The sequence below is a fragment of the Perognathus longimembris genome, chromosome 20 (genome assembly GCF_023159225.1).
Source record: "Perognathus longimembris pacificus isolate PPM17 chromosome 20, ASM2315922v1, whole genome shotgun sequence".
Taxonomy (NCBI): Eukaryota; Metazoa; Chordata; class Mammalia; order Rodentia; family Heteromyidae; genus Perognathus; species Perognathus longimembris.
The window spans coordinates 17,346,748-17,365,830 of NC_063180.1; the positions used below are offsets into that span (position 1 = coordinate 17,346,748).

Genomic DNA, 19,083 nt, shown 5'->3' on the forward strand with positions numbered 1-19,083 from the left:
AAGAAGCTGTGTTTATTCCATTGTATGTCTTTAGCTTCTTTGTCGAATATCAGCTGACTGTAAGAGTGCGGTTTTATTTTTGGATCTTCAATTCTAATCCATTGGTCTTCCGGTCTGTTTTTATACCAATACCAGGCTGTTTTTGTTATGATGGCCCTATAGTAGAGCTTGAAGTCTGGTATTGTGATACTTCCTCCACTGCTTTTTTTGCCTAGAATTGCTTTGGCTATTCTAGGTCTTTTGCTGTTCCATATGAATTTATGGATTGCTTTCTCTATTTCAGTGAAGAATGTGACTGGGATTTTGATAGGGATTGCATTGAATTTGTATAACAATTTGGGCAATATGGCCATTTTCACTATATTGATTCTGCCTACCCATGAGCATGGGAGGTCTTTACATCTCCTTGTGTCTTCTTTGATTTCCCTTATTAGATTTTTATAGTTCTCATTAAATAGGTCCGTCACGTCCTTGGTTAGGTTGATCCCTAGGTACTTTATTCTTTTTTTTGCTAGTGTAAATGGAATTGTTTCCATAATTTCCTTTTCTGTTTGTACATTGCTGGTGTACAGAAAAGCTGCTAACTTTTGTGGATTGATTTTGTAGCCTGCTACTTTGCCAAAATGGTTTATTAGGTGTAGGAGTTTAGGGACTGAGTTTTTGGGTCCTTCAGATATAAGATCATGTCGTCTGCGAATAGGGATAGCTTGATTTCTTCCTTGCCTATGTGGATCCCTTTGATGTCCTCCTCTTGCCTTATTGCTATGGCTAGGGATTCCAGCACTATGTTGAAAAGAAGTGGGGAGAGTGGGCATCCTTGTCTTGTTCCTGAGGTTAGGGGGAATGATTTTAGTTTCTCTCCATTTAATACTATGTTAGCAGTTGGTCTGTTGTATATGGCTTTTATTGTTTTGAGGAATGTTCCATCTATTCCTGTTCTCTCCAGAGCTTTTAATAAGTATGGATGTTGTATTTTGTCAAAGGCTTTTTGGGCATCGACTGAGATAACAATGTGATTCTTGATTTTAGTTCTGTTTATGTGGTGAATTACATTGATTGATTTACGGATGTTGAACCATCCTTGTGACTGTGGGATGAAGCCTACTTGGTCATGATGTATAATTTTTTTTTTTTTTTTTTGCCAGTCCTGGGCCTTGGACTCAGGGCCTGAGCACTGTCCCTGGCTTCTTTTTGCTCAAGGCTAGCACTCTGCCACTTGAGTCACAGTGCCACTTCTGGCCATTTTCTGTATATGTGGTGCTGGGGAATTGAACCCAGGGCTTCAAGTATACGAGGCAAGCACTGTTGTCACTAGGCCATATCCCCAACCCCATGATGTATAATTTTCTTGATCAGTTTCTGGATCCTGTTAGCTAATATTTTATTGAGGAGCTTTGCGTCTGTGTTCATTAGTGATATTGGTCTGTAGTTCTCTTTTTTTGTTGGATCTTTGCCTGGTTTGGGAATGGGTATGATATTAGCTTCATAGAATGAGTTTGGGATTTCTCCCTCTGTTTCTATTTCGCAGAAGAGTTTGAGGAGTATTGGTATTAGCTCCTCACTAAAGGTTTTATAGAATTCTTCGGTGAATCCATCTGGGCCTGGCCTTTTCTTTGTTGGGGGGTTCTTGATTACCCCCTGTATCTTGCTGTAAGTTATTGGTTTATTTAGTTGATTTATTTCTTCTTGGTTCAGTTTGGGCAGTTTTTACTTCTCTAAGAATTGATCCATTTCTGTAAAATTACTGTTTTTTACTGAGTAGAGGTTCTGGAAATAGCTCCTTATGATTGTTTGAATATCGTGTGTACTTGTTGTAATTTTTCCGGTGGAGTCCCTGATTTTACGTATATGAGTCTCTTCTCTTCTTTTTTTGGTAAGTCTTGCGAGGGGTCTGTCAATTTTATTTATTTTCTCAAAGAACCAGCTTTTAGTCTTATTTATTTGTTGAATGGTCTTTCTATTTTCAATCAGATTTATCTCTTCTTTAATCTTTGTGATCTCTTTCTGCCTAGTCATTTTAGATTCGATCATTTCTTGTTTCTCCAGTTGTTTTAGTTTCATCGTGAGGTTATTTACCTGCTCTGCTTCCATTCTTTTAATATGAGTGCTGAGGGCAATGATCTTGCCCCTCAGTACTGCCTTAGCTGTGTCCCATAGGTTTCTTTGTGATGTATTTTCATTGTCATTGTGGCTTATGAATTCGTTGATTTTATCTTTAATTTGGTCTGTGGCCCATGTGTTGGATAACAGTGTGGGGTTTAGCCTCCAAGAATGTGTATAGCCTCTGTGGTAACCGTTGTTGTTGAGGATTACCTTTAATCCACTGTGGTCAGATATAATACATGGGACGACGTCAATACTTTTGTATTTGCTGAGGTTCTTTGTGTGGGCTATGACATGGTCTATTTTGGAGTATGATCCATGGGCTGCTGAGAAGAAGAGGTGTATTGGGTCTCTGTAGGGTGAAAGATTCTGTATACATCTGTCAGATCCATGGTGTTACTTAGGTCCTCAGCTCCCTTGTTGATCCTCTGGGTGTTGGATCTGTCTCTTGGAGAGAGTGGGGTAATAAAGTTTCCCACTATGATTCTGTTTGGGTCTATCTTGTTCTGTAGTTCTGTGAGAATTTGCTTGACATATGTAGGGCCTCTTTTGTTCTGTGAGTATACATTTATCACCATGATGTCTTGATTCTGGATATTTCCTTGTATTAAAATGTAGTGACCTTCTTTATCTTTTTGAGTTGATTTTAATGAAAAGTCCAGCTTGTCTGAGATCAGGATGGCAACACCTGCCGTTTTGGTAGGTGCGTTTGCTTGGAAGATCTTGCTCCATCCTTTCATTCGGAGCATGTTTTTGTCCCTTGCTGTAAGGTGGGTCTCTTATAGACAACAGATGGCAACTTTTTGTTTGCGGATCCATTCTGCCAGTCTGCTCCTCTTTATCAGAGAGTTTATACCATTTATATTCAAAGAGATCAAGGATAAGAGTGTTTTTTCTCCTTCCATTTTCTTGTTGGGCTGTCTTTCCTCTTTTTTTTCCTTGTCTTTAGTGAGCTGCTCTTTCTGTTGGGCTCTGGCTATTGTAGTTTCTTTCTGTTTCTGTCTGTGTGTCCTGTACGATTTCTGTTGGGTGGGATTCTCCTCTTAGAATTCGCTGTAGGGCTGGTTTTTTATTCACATACTCTTTTAGATCTCTTTGCTATGGAAAGATCTGGTTTTCCCCTTGAATATGAACTCCAACTTTGCTGGATATTTTATTCTAGGTTGGCATTTGTTGGCCTGTAGAACTTGGTTGGTGTTCTTCCATTCTCTTTGCACGTGGTAGGTTTGTGCGGAGAGGTCTGCTGTTATTCGGATCCTCTTCCCATTGTAGTAAATTTCTTTCTTCATTTTGGCTGCATTCAAAATTTGCTCTTTATTCTTGAGATCTGAAGTCTTGAATATTATGTGCCTTGGCGTGGCTTTTTGGGGTCTGGCCTGCCAGGTGTCCTATAGGCTTCAGTTACCTGGATGCGGTCCCCCGTGAGATTGGGGAAGTTTTCTGCAATAACTCTATTGAAAATATGTTGAAGCCCTCTGCTCTGGTATTCGGCTCCTTCTTCTATTCCAATTATGCGCAGATTATATCTCTTGTCTTTGTCCACTAGCTCCTGGTTTAGTCTGCCCTGAAGCTTCACCGTTTCTTGGAGTGTGGTAATTTTCTGGTTCTGATTGGCTGCATCATCGTCCAAGAGAGAGATTCTGGATTCCATATATTCAATTCTTTGTGCTGTGGATTCAATTGTGGCGCTTATGGATGTCAGAGAGCTATTTATGGTTGCCAGATCAGCTCTGATCGTGGAAATTTCTTCCTTTAACGAGTTGTATTTTAAATCTCTTTTTTCATGCATTTCACTTCTCAGGATTTTACTGTCTTCTTTAACGGAGGTTTGTATTGTATCCATTTTTGCTTCCATTTCTTTCTTGGCTTCCTGGATGTCCTTCAAGACTTCCACTCTAAACTCCTGGAATTGTTTTCTGATTTCGTTTCTGAAGCTTTCCATCATTTCTGCTAACATAACCTCAGTTGATTTTTTTTATTCTCCATCTCCTCTTCAGTGGTGCCACTTCTTGGAGCTGGCGAGTTGGCTTGCTCCCTGACGAGCTGTGTTATATTTCTTTGCGATTTGTGCATCTGGAGGTCTGTGGGTGGCTTCCCTGGTTTGGCTTTGTGCTGGTTCCCGCTGGTCTGTCAGTGGGAGCCTTGTGTCCTGGTGTCCTGGTTCTGGGTTTGGGTTTGGCTGTTGAACCCTGCTGCCCAATGGGTGAGCGTGACCTTCTCGGTTGTTGCTGAGGTGGTCACCCTCACTGAACTTGGGGGTCGGTCTGTGTCTTTCTCTGCGGGACAGTGTCCTGCCGCAGTGTTGTGCTGACCCTAGTGTGCCCCTGGTGGGGGTTTGCTGGTCACTGATTTAGCGTGGCATGGAGGCTTTTCTCTTCTTTGGTTCTTTTTTCCACTCTGTATCTTGGTCAGAGGAGCTCACCTCTCAGGCGGTTCGCCTTCCTGTGTGGACCGCTCCGGGGCCGGTGTTGTTGAGGGGCGGTCCACCCACTTGTGCGAAATGCACCAAACTGAGTGGGCACGGCTGCTGGAGAGCTCTGCCCTCTTGTGCGGGCATGCCTACCAGAGCGGGCGCCGTCGCCAGGGGCTCCGCCCACCTGTGCGAGGTGCGCACACTACAGCGGGCGCTGCCGCTGTGGCCCTGCCCACCCTTGCGGGGTACGCCTACCAGAGCGAGCCCCGGGTTGTTGGGGTGTGCTTGCGCCCTCTCGTGAGTCCGCTGTGGGGGGCAGTATGTGTGGGCCCCAGTGGGATCACGTGTCCAGGTGCGGGTTAGCGCCCTTAGACTGCGCCTCGGCTGCGAGGAGGGCACGTGATCGGGCAGGTGTCCCTGCTGGGCTGGTCTTGCCCACCAGCGCCTGTGACTTTAGTTGAAAAATTCCGTGAGGCCCAGGCGCCTCAGGTGGGTCTTGCAATGCCTGCTGTCCCTGGGCCCCTGTTGGGAAGGGGGTGGGGCCGTGCGGCCTGTTCAGGCTCATCTGTTGCCTTGGCGCTGCTCCGCCCTTCCCCTGCTAACTCCTGTGTCTTCCCAGAGCCTGATGGGATCTTGCCACCTGATTTGGGGGTTCTTTGTTCCCTTGGGGTGGGGAGGAGGTGGGGAGGGGAGGGAGGGAGTTCTAGCTTCCCTGTAGGGTTTGGGTCTCTGATAGCTGGTCTCCCGTTGGGGGAGGGGGCAATGGGGAACTCACTGGTCCTGGATTGTGTGTGTGTCCCGCGTCGCCATTGGTCCTTCGGGGGTGGAGTGCTGGGGTGTGGTGAAAGGTCGTGGTGGGGGCCCCGGCTCTCCCCTTCTGCGCAGCTTCGTTCCCCCGCCGCTCGCGTCCGATTCCGGCTGTGCGGTCCCGAACTTCCCGTCGCTGCCATCTCTCTTGGTCCACGCTCTCCCTGGGATTCGTGGAGTCCTGCCGGCTGGACTCTGCGCTCCCGGTGTAGGTTTTCAGCAGTTGGTCTGCCGTTCGCCGGGTCCCCTTTCCCAGCCTGGCCCTATTCGGGCCAGGGTCGGCTGGTGGGGGGAGGATACCCCGGAGATTCTCCGGCTCCATGCAGGTTATAGGCTCTTCTGTTTTTGCTCCTTTTTGTTTACTGCGTTTCTCCACTGCTTTTGGCTGCTGATTTTGCTGGGTTCTTGATGGGGTGTTGGGTGCTGGAGTTCCCAGCTTGCTATTCAGTTGGAGCGAGTTGGGGTGGCTCCCTACTGTGGCGGCGCCATCTTCCTCTCCCCTCCATTGCAATTTAAAAGGTGTTATTAAAAATTTTTACAAGAGCTTTATTGCAGGGGCTTCTGATTATCCCAGGAATTTTGTTAATGGCAAGTCTGGTGATAAAGGAAAATGCTCTGGGTCTTTCTGGTTCCCTAATGCCTTGCCAAACATCTTGAAAAATAAAAAATGTTAGGACTTCATAGAACAGTTGAGGGATAACAATTGCCCAGGGGGCTATTTCCAAGACTATTTTTTTTAAGTGTGTGTTTTTCAGAATTTGCTGTTTCTATGTATAGTAAGTATATTTTGTGCTTCCCTACATGGCCTGGTAGGGAGCTCTGGGAATCTGGCAAGAATGACAGGGCCTGTGTCCTTTATATTTGGTTGGGAGCCATTTAGTTGTGTGACCAAATAGAAATTCAAGTCAGTCTGCTTATTTAGAAAATAAATGTTCAGATTGGGCACCAGTGGCCCAGACCTGTAATCCTACCAACTCAGGAGGCTAAGATCTGAGGATCCGCATTTGAAGCTAGCTAGGGCAAGAAAGTTTGGGAGACTTAACTCTAATTAACTGGAAGTGGAAGTGTGTCTCAAGTGGTAGAACTCCATCCTTGAGTGGAAAAGCTATGAGAGAGTTCCCTGGCCCTGAGATTAGGCTCCAATACCAGCATCAGTAAAAGAGAAAGAAAGAAAGATTCAGAGTCAACATGAAAAAGTCTTCGTGTGATGGTTTTAGGAGTAGTAAGATCCAGGGCTTCCAGTGAGGTTGCTGGGACCCTGTCTCTTTCTCCTTTCAGGGCTCTGCATTCCTTTGTGTTGGCTTATTCCCTTGGCAGCTCCCCAAGTATATCCTAAGAAAATTAATAAGTGCACAGAGATATAAACCATCTCCTTCCTTGTTCCCAACATATTGGACTGGTGTTCACCTGGGCTCTGATTGTCCTGGCCTGGAAGATAGGAAGAATAAGTAAGGTGATGCAGTAGTGTAACCATCAGGCCAGGCCTGGACCCTGTACCTCCTTCTCTGCTCTCACCTGTGAGAAGGCTTTTCACATAGAAGATATGTGGACTGAAAAGAAATGAGGTCCAAAGGGCTAATCCAGGAAAGACTGGTTGTAAGGTAGGCCAGAAGGATGACATGAAGAACTCTCCCTGTACTAAGTTCATGAGGCTGAATCTGCCCTGTACTGCTCCATCTTTGCCTCCTCTTGAATCTGTTCCATTTTAATCCTCTGCAGGGCCAGTTGAGGCCAGCTCTATACCTAGTTTATCTCCAGCCCAAGTTTAGAGTTCTTAATTTTGTGTCTATGAACTCTTGAGGAATAAGTTTATAGGATCAAGAACTTAACTGTGGGGAGGGAGGAGTTATATCTATTTTCTGTACCATCCAAGCACAATTTAGCATTTCCTTTTCTTATCAACACCTGTGATTTGGCCTCTATAGGAAACAAGTATTTCCATATGACATTACAGTTGTTGCAAGTCTCATAAAATAAGCATGGAGGAGTGATAGAGGGGGTGAGGTTAATGGGGTACATTATATGCATATATACAAATGTTCCAGTAAAATTCCTTTGAACAAGTAAGATATGCCAATAAAAGTTCTTTTTAAAAACAAAAGAAACAAGCATATAGGGCTGGGAATGTGGCTTAGTGGTAGAGTGCTTGCCTAGCATGCATGAAGCTCTAGGTTTGATTCCTCAGCACCATGTAAACAGAAAAAGCTGCAAGTGGTGCTGTGGCTCAAAGTAGTAGAGTGCTATGGGGAAAAGTTCAAGGACAATGTTTAGGCCTTGAAAAACCCCAAAACCACCACCAACAGCAATAACCATTTATAAATAATAAATACATTTACTACTTTCAGGTAATTACTATAGAATTCTTCTGATTAGGGGCTGGGAATGTGGCTTAGTGGTAGAGTACTTGCCTTACTTGCATGAACTTCTGGGTTCGAGTCCTCAGCACCACATAAACAGAAAAGGCTACACTTGGTACTATGGCTCAAGTGGTAGAGTGCTAGCCTTGAGCAAAAGGAAGCAAGGGACAGTGCTGAGGCCCTGAGTTCAAGTCTCAAGACTGGCAAAAAAAATTCTTCTGGTTAGATTATCTTGTTGAGAGTTACAGATTTTTTAAATTTTTAATATTCTAAGAAATAATGTACAAGTGCTGTGATAAATCTTAATTGAAACTACAGATACAAAAATTTTATAATGCTTATTAACAATACAATAAGCATAAAAAGTGATTTTCTGTATTATTTGTTTTTATCTTCCTTTTCTGTAAAGTGAAATATTACATGAGATCAAATTCTTGATATAAAAAAATATGGTGCCAGGTGCTGGTGGCTCACAACTGTAATACTAGCTACTCAGGAGGCTGAGATCTGAGGATCGAGGTTCAAAGCCAGCCTAGGCAGGAAAATCCATGAGACACTTATCTCTAACCACCAAAAAAACAGAAGGGGTGCTATGGCTCAAGTGGTAGAGTACTAGCCTTGAAGAGCTGGAGAGCTCAGGGACAGTGCCCAGGCCCAGAGTTCAAGTCCACCACCACCAACAAAAAAAGAATATGGTATGATTTCGAGCAATAAATATGTGATTGAATTCCACATAAATAAATAAAAATATGGTTCTGACAAGACCATCCTCCCTCTCTTTTTTTGTGCTGGTCCTGGGGTTTGAACTCAAGACCTCTGCACTATCCCTGAGCTTTTGTGCTCAAAACTAGTGCTCTACCACTTTGAGCCACAGCACCATATCTGGCTTTTTGGTAGTTAGAGATAAGAATCTCATGGATTTTCCTGCCCAGGCTGGTTTTGAACTGAGATCTGAGGATCTCAGTCTCCTGAGAAGGTAGGATTATAGGCATGAACCACCAGCACCAGACCAAAAAGCCTTGGCTATTTGGTATCTGACACTTCTGCTAATTGGCTGAATTTGGTATCTGACACTTTTGCACATTGGCTTACAGTCTGCTACCTAAGCCATACCTCCAATCCCAAGTCCACACCTTTTCTACCAGTCTATAACTGAGATACCTGGCTTAAAAACAGGAAGCCCTTTGGGTTTCTCCACGGCTCCCTGGGTGCAACAAGGTTAATGATTTCATCCTGGCTTTTGAAATCTGGAAATATGGTCTGCTGTTTGTTGGGTTTCTCTCCTGGGAGACTTCTAGAGGACCTGGCTGGCATTTGGGTTTGACCTTGGCCTTGAGTAGTTGCCTGATTGGGGCAGCAGGGTGGAAGCACAAGTAGCCTGCAGTCAGCCTCCCTCCACTGACAAAATCTTTTAACCCTGTGTGTTCTTGCCCAGGGGACCCAAGCAGGTTCTGCAGTTGGGTTTCCTGGGAAGCCTCAGCTTGTGGGTTCTTCACCTGCTCTGTGCCTTAGTTTCCTCCTCTGTCACTTTTCAGGTTGGTTATTGGAAGGAAGGAAGTTAACAGCACAGGGGCACACAGGAAGGGGCATTGTTTAATACCTACCCACAGCTTCTTGACTCCTGGCCCTGGGTGGTACCTGGAATGTGATGGTAATTCATACAGACTGTGGATTCTCAGCCTGGAGACATTGCTTTATCCAGGAAATAATCCTTCAAGTAGAAGCAACCATACTAAATAATCGTGAATTCGTAAGATAAAGTTACAAGTCAGTACAAGTGTCCTATCTCTGTCATTCATTTGCTTACATTCCTCTGTATGAAGAAAATGTCCCTAAAAGGATGCCCCATCTGTCCTGTGCCTCCCTGCCCCCAGCTCCCACCCCTTGCCTTCACTCACCTCACAACCAGTCCCTCTGGCCTGTTGGCTGCCCCTGAAGTGTCCCTTCCATGCCCTGGGGCCTCTGTACTGGCCATTCCTGCAGTCTTGAAGGCTCTCTCTAGAGTAGCCACAGAGTCTGTGGTAGCATACCGTGAAGCAGGAGCCCCCTCTTCCATCTCCTCCTCTTAGTTTCTTTCCCTCAAGGCATTGACCACTCTTGATGGTATGGTATATTTGCGCATTGTCTTCCTCATTACTAGAATGTCCACTCCCTGAGGGTGGCTATGGCCTTGGGCACTGGTATAATTTCAGTGCCTGGCATACAGCAGGAGTTCAATCAATGTTAAGGGGATGACTACACAAGCATTTGTGGAGTAGACTTTACAGAGGGATGGCTCCCGTCAGCCATAGACATGACCTCTTTTTTTCCCCCTCTGCCTAGATGCCTGGCCTTTGACATTAGCTCTACTGGGACCCTCAAGACATACTAGTGTCCAGAACATTCCAAGGGTGAGTACTGTGTGGCTGTTTCTTTGCTTTAGTTTTACAGCCAATACGTAGATATGTCTTTATTATTTTTCTTTGAATTACACAAAAGAGTGCCAAAGGGAAAATAAAAGTGTCCTTCACTGTCACTCCAACCATCCACAAGCCTCACACGTTGGCCCCCAGAGGTAAGTAGTGTAAGTCATTGAGTGGCATCCCGCTAACCATTTTCCCATTCAGGACATTGCTTTTCATGTACATGTCTGTCTTTTATCCTTGTTTTCTGAGTAAGAAAAAGAGGTGTGTGATATGCATGCTTTTGGAGTGTGCCTCCCCTGTCAAATGAGCTATGTCTTGGAAATCCTTGTGTATAAGCGTATATAAGTATATTGTTTTTGTAATACTGTAATTATATATTTTGTCATTTGTAATGATGTAATTCTGTTTCAGATTTTGCATACAATAAGCTTCACTAGTGAACTGACCATTACTTGAGTTTAGACAAAGCTATTCAGTTGTGTAGCTAGCTACTACTATAATCAAGATGCAGAGCAGCCCCCCCACCCCAATATACACTGTGTCAATGTGTTGCTTTCACTGTAAGTTAAAAATACAGTGTAGGGCAAGAATGGTGGCTCCTGCCTGTAATCCTAACTACTCAGGAGGTAGAGATCAGAAGGAAGAGGTTTGAAGCCTGTCTAGGCAAAAAGTTTGCAAACACTCATCTCAATACCTGGACACAGTAGCATACCTGTCCTCCAAGTTATACCAAAAGCATAAATACAAATATCTCAGTCCAGACCCATCTGGTCATCAAAGTGAGACCTGATTAAAAAAATTAAAATAACAAAAGCCCACTACCAACACACATAAGCACAAACGGCTGGAAGTGTGGCTCAAGTGGTAGAGCACCTACCTAACAATCACAGGGCCTCAGTACCCCAAGAAGAAATTGTGTGTAACATTCTCTCTTTTTTTTTTTTTTTTTTTTTGCCAGTCCAAGGGCTTGAACTCAGGGCTGGGCACTATCCTTGAGCTTCTTTTTGCTTAAGACGTACTCTATCCCTTGAGCCACAGTGCTACTTCTGGCCTTTTCTGTTTATGTGGTTTTGAAGAATCGAACCCAGGGTTTCATGTATGCTAGGCAAGGACTCTTCCACTAAGCCACATTCCCAGCCAATGATTATAAAGTCAATAATCTTTTTTTTGGGGGGGAGGGGGGAGTCCTAGGCTTGAGCTCAGGGCCTGGGTGCTGTCCCTGAGCCTCTTTGTGTTCAAGGCTAGGGCACTGCCACTTAAGCCACAGCACCACTTTCTGTAACATTCACTTTTGCATATAACTAAAATATGTACATATGATAAATACTTAAACTGTAATATATAAGTTTTGGTTTTATATTTAGGATATTTTTGTCTGGTGAGTGTCATTTTTTTTGTACGTATGAGAAGGATTTTAGACAGTGAAGTAGGTTTTTGGTTTTTGTTTGTGCTGGTACTAGGCCTGTTTTTTTTGTTTGTGCTGGTACTTGAGCTTGAACTCAGGGCATTCTTGCTTGTTTTTTTGCCACTCTACAACTTGAGCCACAGCTCCACTTTCAACTCTTTTGGAAATTAATTGTAGATAAGTCTCACAGACTTTCCTGCCCCTTCTGACTTCAAACTGAGATTGTCAGATCTCAGCCTCCAGAGCTAGTGTTATAGGAGTAAGCCTATGGTGCCCAGTTTGTTTTATTTTGTTTTAAGACAGGGTCTTTCTACATAGGTTAGGCTGACTTGAATTTATCATATCCAGGCTTACTTAGCCCATACAAGTGAGTGAAGTTGATTTCAGGATATGTATCCTTAAGTTTTATAGGGAGACAGTTATAATGAGGATGCCAACCTTTGTTGGAAGGGTGCTGGGGTGTGGGTGTTGTCTGGTTCCTGAAAGGACCAAGAGTCCCTGCCTAGAAGACAGGCAGAAAATTCTGGCATTCAGAGTCTGGACTCACAGAGTAGTACCGGCTGAATCTTAGACATCAGTCAGCCAAGCTATGGGATCTGAGCAAAGCCAGTTGGAACCTTGTATTCCTTCATCCTGAGAGGGCTGTGCCTGCTTTCCAGGTTTTCATTAAAAGATGCCTTTTTAGCCCACTTAGTTATGAATGCTTTTGTTTTTAAATAACTTTAGAGTTACAAAAATGTTGCAAAAGCAGCTAGAATTCCTATGTCTGCCCTTTCCCAGCTTCCTCCAATGTTACCATCCTGTACCCCACTGTAGCATGATGATGGAAACCAGGAAATTAACAATGTGGTCCATTACTAACCAAATGACAAATTTTCATCCATTTTTCTGCTGATGTCCCTTTTCTATTCCAAGATCCTCTCCTGGATCCCACATTACATAATATACTTTGTATACATAGTGGTCAAGTCAATCTCTTGCAAGTATAACAATTCTACCTACTCAGAAGTCTCAAATCTGAGGATCAAAGTTCAAACCAGGCAGGAAAGTCTGTGAGACTGTGAGACTCTGTATCTCCAATTAATTACCAAAAAGCTGGAAATGGCACTGTGGCTCCAAGTAGTAGATCATTAGCCTTGAGCACAGAAACTCATAGACAAGCACCTAGATCCTGCATTCAAGCTCCCAAGACCAGAACAAAAAATAAACCGTTTAGCAAATAACATTGGTATCCATTTGTAGATGAATCTTACCTACCATAATTATTACTGAGCAAGCTTCCTAATGGTGAATTTTTATATCCCTCATTCCTTCTGTGCTTATTAGCTGGAATTCTAGAGAAAATGTGTCCCTGTACCCTCATTTCATATTCAGTTATTTATATTGTATGGATTCACAGATAGGCTTTAATCTCACACATTTTTTTTAATGTGGTCAAAGGTCCCAGATTCCCAGTGAATTCCTAGTATTGCCTCTCATACTGCAAAAGCCCAACATTTTCCCCATGATAACTGGGGTCTGAGAGAGTTGAAAGAAGGTCTCACATTCATTTCTTTCCTTTTTTTTTTTTAAACTCCACAATTACACATTTGTGCACTTGATTAGGATTCCAGCTAGGAACTCAGGAATGAGCAAGAACAGGCAAACCCTTTTCCAGAAAGAGTTGGTGTTCTACTGCCGGGTAAGACAGAAGTAAATGCAGGGTAAGTCTGATAAGGATGAATAATGTAGAAGTTAATAGAGATCAAGAAAGCAGGGAAGGGGTAGCACTTCAGGGCTCAGACTTGTAAGTCTAGCATTCAGGAAAATAATGAGGTCAAGGCCAGCCTAGGCTATATATGTGAGATCTTGTCTCAAAAGTTGGGGGAGAAATAAAGGGAGAAAAGGAAGGGGATTGGAAGTCACCAGGAAATTTTTTGACAAGGTGATCAGGGAAAGCCTTTCTGAAGGGCTCTGTATAGAAGGGGAAGTAAGGCTGTACCGTAGCCTAATTCTTCAGCTGACAAAATGGGAGATCTCAGACAGATCACCTCATTTCTAAACAGTGATTCGTAGAATTGTGGCAAACAGGATAATTAATGCTCCTCCTCTACCCCACTCCCACCTACCCTCTCATCTCATTGTTACCCTATGGAAATACTGGTACTATCAGATCTTAAGGATATTTTTTTCCCCAATAAAAAAGAAAAATAAGGAATTTTCACTAATACATTGAGCCCAAATTTTCTACAAAAGGTAATTTTAAGTGGTACATGAATGACCACTGGTCACTGGTATGGGAATTTTGTTTTCATTGTATTTATTTCGTCTTGGCCTTTTCTTTTCCTTTTTCTTTTCTTTTCTTTCTCTCCTTCTTTCTTTGTTGTTGTTGTTCTTCTTCGTTGTGGAGCATGAACTCAGGGCCTAAGCCTCTTTGTGTGCTCAAGGTGAGCGTTCTGTCATTTGAACCACAGCACTACTTTCAGTTTTTGAGTGGTTAATTAGAGATAAGAGTCTCACAGGGGCTTTTTGCCTGGACTGGCTTGGAACTACAATCCTCAGCTCTCAGCTTCTTGAGTAGCTAGGATTATAGACATGAGCCACCAGTGCCTGACTAGCATCTTCATATTTAATAATGTTAGGCATGTCTCTTTAAAAATGCATGCTTATGAACCAAGCACCAATGGCTCACACCTATAATCCTAGCTACTCAGGAGGCTGAGATCTGAGGATTGCAGTTCCAAACCAGCCCAGACAGGAAACTCCATGAGACTCTTACCTCCAATAAACTACTTAAAAAAAGAAAAAAGTCAGAAGTGGCTCTGTGGCTCAAGTGGTAGAGTGTGTCTTATCCTTAGCAAAAAGAAGCTCAGGGACAGTGTTCAGGCCCAGGGGTCAAGCCTCAGGACCAGCAAAAAAAATAAATGAAATATATTTATTTACGGATTGGTCATGGTGGTGGACTCCTATACTCCTAATTACTCTGGAGGTAGAAGTAGGGGAATTACCATCTGAGGCTAGCCCAGGCAAAAGCAAGAATCCCTATGTTTTAAATACACTAAAATAAAAAGTACTGGGGAAGTGTTGCTGAAGTGTTAGCATGCCTGCCTACCAAATGCAGGCCCCTTAGTTCAAACTCCATTACTGCCCTTCAGAAGAAAACATATATACATACACACATATCCATATATGTGCATATATCCGTAGGTATATACTTAAATTTAGAGGGAGGTTGGCCCGAAATGTGTTAGGTTGCCTCCTTTTCCCAAAAGAAGCATTGACCTGCTCAGCCCTTCAAGCAGAGGAGGCCAGAGTGAAAGGGAATGGAGCGTGTCAGATGAGTGAGGCAGCCAACAGTGCCTGGCTTCACAAGGGAAGAAAAGCAGTAGTAATTGGCATTAATAGGTGCTGACTCTGTGCCAGGCCCTGATGTCAGCATTTTATGCACTTGATCTCACTGAGGCGTTATGGCCACCCTGTGATGTCACTGCTGCAATCTTCCCCCCCCCCCCCGCCAATCCCACCACACCCCCACCCCGGTAATAATGTGGAAATGGAGGCACAGAGTGATGAAGCTGCTTACAGGGCAGAGGGACTGGGTGGGAACTTCAGAGCCCTCTCTCTTAGCCACTGTACTGTGTTGTCTAATAGAGGGTCTGGGGGGTAGGGGGAGGTCCCATGCTGCTCACATCTGGCCTTGGTTTATATTTTTTCAGCAAGAGAGGAACAAGGCAGTATGTCCTGCATTGGGAAAGTTGTGATCATTGAAATATTTTCTTTGAATCACTTCTTCCTGTATATAACTCCTTCCCACTGTTCCTAAGTCAGACACACATCTTCCTGGTAGTCGCTCAGGGGCTTACAAACAGCCCAAGAAACTGCTCCTGGACTCCTTTTTCCAGACAAAGTACTTTCCTAGCCCACATTCCTGTCCTTGTACTGGACAGAAGCTTCCTTTGGCACTCAGGGTTTTGGCAGTTGTGCAGATAAATGACCAGAGTGCCAAAGCCCTAATGAGAAGTTACAAGACAGTGGAAACCCAGCTTGACCCCTATTCTTGACTTGAGACTTCCAGATAGCTTCTCAAAGGAAGTAAAGTCAAAAGTGGGTTAATAGGAGCACTGACTCCAGAGTCCAGCCAACCCGAGTTTCTGTTGCAACTGAGCCACTGACTAATTAACCTGGGGAACATCTGTTTTCTCCTAAGGTTATCTAAGATTAAAATTGCATATGATGCTGAGTATTGGTAGCTCATACTTGTAATCCTAGCTACTTTTAGGAGATGGAATTCAGGAGGATTGTAGTTTAAGGAAGCCCAGGAAAAAGTTTACAAGACCCCTCTCAGCCCCTATCTGGGGCATGGTGGGGCATTCCTGTCATCCTACTGATGTGGGAGACTGAGATCAGGAGAATCACAGGCCTGTGCCAGAAACGGATGAAATTCCATCTCAACAGAAAGAAACTGGGCATGGTGGCATGTGCCTGCTATAGCAGGAAGCAAAAAAAAAAAAAAAAAAAAAGGAGGCTCATGGTCTAGCAGAGTGTGCCAGGAAGTGTAAAACAGTCTCCAAATTAACCAGTGCATAAAAGGGCTGGAAGTATGGTTCATCAATGGAGTACCTACAGGCTTAGAGAGTGCTGATGCCCTAAATTCAATTCCTAGTACCGCCAAAAAACAAAGTGCTACAGAATTTTAAGGAGTTGGGACAGTACTTAATCCAAAGTAGTCACTTAGTAGATGGTGCTGCTGCAGCAGATGATGATGATAATAATAATGACAGTAAATTTTGGTGGCAACTTCTGCTCATTAGTCTTTGCTGAGGTAAGAGGTAAGACAGTTTAACCCCCATTCTGAAAGGTGCTACCCTTGTGACACCCACAAATGTGAGCATGCCCACCTATACTCAGGCCTGAGCTAGTGTGGTAGTCAGCACAAGCAGGGCTATGTCCTGGGAACCTGACTTGTGCAATGAAGTCCTGGGCCAGTAATTTTTTTTTGGGGGGGTGGCAGGGGGAAGAACCAACAACAGGAGTTTCTTTGGCACATATTGGAAACCTACAGCTGTTGGCCTTCTAGTCACATTTCTTGTGTTCCTTCCCCAGACTTTTTCAGCACTGGCCTTGAAAGTGAGGGCTGCCCTTGACCTCTGCGGCCGGAACGCATGGATGCTTTGCTCACCCCATCAGCCAAGTCCCACATTAGACCTGACAGTGTGATTTATTCTCAGGGAGAGAGCAGGAGGGCAGAGCCCCAGTGGGTGATTCCGAGGGAGGGTTGTCAGGACGAATTAGCCCAGTCCCTTCATGCAGCCTTGCTGGTTCAGCGTCCTCCAGCTAACAGAGCTTTCCAGGGTGTCACTGGCTTCTGTACAGCCACCTCCCCTGTCCCTAGGGACTGGAACTTGACCTCGATCCCTACAGAGTCGTGTTTTATGACTCCACCACACAGAAGCAGTTGCTGTCTGAAAGCATCAGAGACTGGGTCCTTTCATCCATACCATCGGAAAGTGAACATGGCACTTCCCAAAGGGCCATTGGACTGTATCCCTTTTGCTGCCAGTCTACCTGGCAGCTGGAGGCTTGCTTCTGGCTCCTGGCTCCAGTCTGATCATCAGGTCTCTGCCCCCAGCCACTTTGATTCTTCACAGCATGCCAGTGACAGGCAAGATTCTGCAGCCCTAACAAATTAACCCTGAAATCCCACAGGATAGGTACCACCAATGTCCATTTTGCACTTGCTACCCTAGGTCAGGTACGGTGGGCCTTGACTGAACATTATCAGGGCCCTGGCTGATGAGGCTTTCTGTCTTAATCTCCACAGGTGGGGTCTGGTTTCTGGGGACAACACAACAGGCAAGAGATCATAGGGTCTCAGGGCCAGGCTCAGACCTCAGACCTTAAGGCCCAGAAGCAGCACTTTCACTTCTGCTTGAACTCAGAGCTAGTCACATGGCTCTGTCTGCATAGCTACAAGGGGACAAGGAACAAAAGAGGCTAGTAGGTTTTCAGTGAGTAGCAGTATCATGACCACAATAGACTGGTATGGTATTTATTCAGCACCTACTTACCCTATGTCAGGCACTTATAGTTGTGTAAAGGAGACAGAATGAGTAATTACAACTAATGCCATGTAAACACCGTACCAGGTCACCTGACAGAAGCAGTGCTAACTAGCATGCCCATTATTCTGACTTCATAGCCCTCACCATCTAGAGGGACCAACAGATACCAAATAATCACTCATTTACTCGAGGCAATAAAATTCACAAAGAAGAACAACATGGGATTGGGAACGTGGCCTAGTGGTAGACTGCTTGCTCATATACATGAAGCCCTGGGTTCAATTCCTCAGCACCACATAAATAGAAAAAGCTGGAAGTGGCGCTGTGACTCAAGTAGTAGAGTGCTAGCCTTGAGCAAACAGAAGCCAGGGACAGTGCTCAGGCCCTGAGTTAAAATCCCAGGACTGCCTTGAGAGAGCCAGGAGTGGGAATCTTCCCAGCTGGGTAGGAACAAGACGGTCTGAGGAGGTGTTTCTAGAGAAAAGCCTGGCTGTGAATGTGGCTTAGTGGTAGAGTGCTTTCCCAGCATGCATAAAGCCCCATGTTCAATTCCTCAGTACCACATAAAACAGAAAAAGCTGGAAGTGGAACTGTGGCTCAAGTGGTAGAGTGCTAGCCTTCAGCAAAAGACACTCAGGGACAGTGTCCAGGCCCTGAGTTCAAGCCTCAGTACTGGCAAAAAATTTTTTTTAATTAAATAAATAAAGAGTCTGCAAGCCTAGACTTAAGGGTGGGCTGGTGTTTATTGTGGTGACAATAGCCTGTGCAAAGGCCCTGAGGTGAAAGGATACTGGGTGTGTTGGATACCTAAGCAGTGTGAGGGAAGGGAAAGGGTGGCAGGGCTTCAAGGATAGCCACTGGGGCCTGGTGAGCTGTGGAGGGAGATTCGTTCTTTCCTCCCATAATCCCTGGGAGTCACAGAAGGGTTAGAGGGAAAGAAGTGGGGCTGGGGATATAGCCTAGTGGCAAGAGTGCCTGCCTCGGATACACGAGGCCCTAGGTTCGATTCCCCAGCACCACATATACAGAAAAACGGCTAGAAGCGGCGCTGTGGCTCAAGTGGCAGAGTGCTAGCCTTGAGCGGGAAGAAGCCAGGGACAGTGCTCAGGCCCTGAGTCCAAGGCCCACGACTGGCCAAAAAAAAAAAAAGAAGTGACCTGGTTTCATTTTAAACTCCTGTGTGCACTTTCAATCCTTGATGTCCAGGTGCCCTTCCTCCCCTAGGACAGTCTGTCCTGTCCTGATGGTTCCATGCCCCCACGGGACACCCTTAAGCTCTGTGCTGTCATCTGGCTGCTTGCCTGTGGGGTTGAAAGGAGGTTTCTATTGAGGAGAAAGTGCCCTGGTTCTAGGCTCATCAGTCTTGGACTCAGCTTGCTGATCCACCCAGGCCTCTGTAAGGCAGGGAAAAGAGGTCACAGCAGATCTGCTTCTCCTCAGAGACTCCAGTGACTCAGGACCCAGAGAAGGGACTCCAACCTGCCCCCCACAAAGATTGCCTCATTTCCTCCAAGGCCCGGGAATGTCAACCCTCCTTCCTCAATCCCCCTCC

At 44.8% G+C, this 19,083-nt stretch overlaps 1 protein-coding gene across 4 annotated transcripts in view; it reads left to right on the plus strand.

The window, feature by feature from the left end:
• Sipa1l3 (signal induced proliferation associated 1 like 3) overlaps nucleotides 1-19,083 on the plus strand; it is a 157,164-nt gene that overhangs the window by 69,289 nt on the left and 68,792 nt on the right. For all 4 annotated transcript variants that reach the window (XM_048329867.1, XM_048329868.1, XM_048329864.1 and 1 more), the window contains exon 2: nucleotides 10,003-10,070. The gene's annotated coding sequence lies outside the window, so the exon portion shown is untranslated. The remainder of the gene's footprint in view (nucleotides 1-10,002; nucleotides 10,071-19,083) is intronic.